The sequence below is a fragment of the Crinia signifera genome, chromosome 1 (assembly GCF_055691185.1).
Source record: "Crinia signifera chromosome 1, ASM5569118v1, whole genome shotgun sequence".
In the NCBI taxonomy this organism is placed as follows: Eukaryota; Metazoa; Chordata; class Amphibia; order Anura; family Myobatrachidae; genus Crinia; species Crinia signifera.
In genome coordinates, this window is record NC_139217.1 from 446,222,416 (window position 1) to 446,225,198 (window position 2,783).

General features: G+C 44.4%; 1 long non-coding RNA gene across 1 annotated transcript; it reads left to right on the top strand.

Annotated features, from left to right (window-relative positions):
• The first annotated feature begins 1,525 nt into the window (after positions 1–1,525).
• Positions 1,526–2,477, top strand: LOC146032183 (uncharacterized). The gene is made up of 4 exons (XR_014457632.1): positions 1,526–1,670; positions 1,753–1,858; positions 1,945–2,067; positions 2,162–2,477. It is a non-coding gene; the product is annotated as an uncharacterized LOC146032183 (long non-coding RNA).
• Positions 2,478–2,783: the final 306 nt, after the last annotated feature.

A 2,783-nucleotide genomic window follows, 5' to 3' on the forward strand; every position in this document is an offset into this window, starting at 1 on the left:
GCTGTTTGGAAACGTTTTTTCAGGGTAATTTGCGTTTTTTTGCATTTGTCTGCAATTACTTAACACTGTCTACAGTTATGGAGTTGTTTAGGGACACTTTTGTCACGTTCATGCTGAATGCCTGCGTGGAGGAGGAATCAGATTTGGATGATGGCACTAGTGTTTCGGCGATAGCTCCATTAGGTGAGGCAGTGCGGGTTTCAGTCCCACGTCCACGCCATTTTCGTAGTAGGCGTGAACTGGGTGATCTCACCGAGGCGGAGGTGATATCTAATTATCGCCTTTCGTCTGAGGCAATCCACATGCTCTATGATCTCATGGAGCCAGACCTGGTCGCTCGGGGACGGGGCAATCACGCACTCACCGGTTTCCAGAAACTGTTGGGTGCGTTGCATTTTTTTGCGTCGGGCACATTCCAGCCCACTTTGAGCCAAACCTGCGGATACTCACAGCCGACCCTTTCGCGCTGTATAGGCCAGGTCATAAAGGCACTCCGCAAATTGACGACCCAGTTTATAAAATTCCCAGATCATGAGAGCAGTTGGAATGAGATCAGATTTGGTTTTTATTCAAAATGGAAGTTCCCCAATGTGCTGGGCGCGATCGACTGCACCCATGTGGCGTTCAGACCACCGCGTGAAAGTGAGGAGTGTTTTCGCAATCGAAAACATTTTCACTCACTGAACGTTCAGGTGGTCTGCGACCACCGAATAAAAATTACTGATTTACTCGTGGGTTTTCCTGGGTCGGCCCACGACTCGTTCATTTTAAGCCAGTCTGCCTTGTATGCCGATTTCGAGCACGGTCGAATGCCGGACGGCTGGCTGTTAGGTGAGTAGCCTATTCCTTTTTTTTTTTTTTGTTATTGCAATACAAATATCTACAATTGTATTTTTTCATTTTTTGATATAGGTGATGGCGGTTATCCCAATAAGGACTGGCTCCTGACCCCATTGTCTGATCCGGTGGGCGAAGCTGCAGAAAACTACCAAAAGGCTCATACGACAGCGAGGGCAGTAATTGAGCGAACCTTCGGTGTCCTTAAAAGCCGGTTCAGATGTTTAGACAAGACCGGTGGAGCCCTTTTATACTCACCGGCGAAGGTTTGCGGTATAATTAATGCCTGTTGTGTGCTACACAACATTTGTATCGCAAACCGTTTGCCGGTGACTGTAGATGCCGAGGTTTTCCGGCATGGGGACCTTTCTACAGATTTGCACACCGGTATGAATGAACGAGACACAGCGAGAGCTCGACTCATCCGAACATATTTTTGACGCTGTGAGTATTTTTATTCCATAGTTTCTTCTTTTTTTATAAATATATTTTTTTAATGCTATCTATTTTTATTTCATGTTTTTCAGAGTTTATTTGGCGTGGTTGTTTATAGTTTGTTTACATCTGTTGGCCCACTAGTTTGGTTGTTCCTTGTTTTTTGCGGATCATTTTGTTGCACTTATGCTACTTTGGAGCTGTCATCAGGTGAGCATCGCTTCCACATGGTGAAGGTGGGAGGAATGGGGCCTTGTGTAATGTTAATAATACCTTCTTTTTCTCTTCTAGCTTCTTCAGTTGGAATAGTTTTTGGGGCCTACAGATGAATACCTGTGTATATGGGGAACCCCTGCTGTTGTGATGCTGCTTGCCTCATTCCCAGGAGCTGTCACCAGGTGAGCATCGCTTCCCCATGGGGAAGGTGGGAGGAATGGGTTCCCTGTGTAATGTTAATAATACCTTCTTTTTCTCTTCTAGCTTCTTCAGGCGGAATGGTTTTGGGGCCTACAGATGAATACCTGTGTATATGGGGAACCCCTGCTGTTGTGATGCTGCTTGCCTCATTCCCAGGAGCTGTCACCAGGTGAGCATCGCTTCCCCATGGGGAAGGTGGGAGGAGGAATGGGGCCTTGTGTAATTGGAATAATACCTTCTGTTTTTTTCTTCCAGCATCTTCCGTCGGTTGATCCCAAATGGCTGTGGACTGATGTGTCACCCCCTACTTTTCGAACAGGCTGGACCTGATGATGTGTGCTCCATGACTACTTTTAGTCGACTTGCTGCTGTTATCAGGTGAGTGTCGCACTATCAGGAAGACATCCTCATTTGTACTTTAATATAAATCTATTTATCAATGAAAATGATATTTGGAAAAAATTTTTTACAGATTCCAACGAATATTTGTGAACACTTGCCCTGGTCCTTTACCATGAGAACAATTTGGTACATTTGCCCTGGACCTTTTGGACACTTGCCCTGGACCTATACCTTTTGGACACTTGCCCTGGACCTATACCTTTTGGACACTTGCCCTGGACCTATACCTTATGGACACTTGCCCTGGACCTATACCTTATGGACACTTGCCCTGGACCTATACCTTTTGGACACTTGCCCTGGACCTATACCTAAGGGCTATACCTTCAGAACATTAATGGACACTTGCAATGAATCTACACCTTGTTAACAATTTAAACACTTGACACACCACTTTTTTTTTTTTTATTAGAAAAAAATTACATAATTATGTTTCATGTTCAAAATAAAATTGTTATGAGAAATTTGAATTGTCTTTCATTACTTTGTAATCTTCATTTGATTGTAGTAGAACCTACCTGTAATAAAAAACAGATAAAATAAATTAATAATGTATTTATTGCAAACACTTGCAAAGAGCAGTTGTTCTATCTCACAGGCCAAAGGCAGGAGGCGAGCGCTTGGCCTGTGCGATAACACAAGTGCACGGTTGGGTGGGTGCGTGGAGCCTGTGGAATGGTGCATTGCTGGCG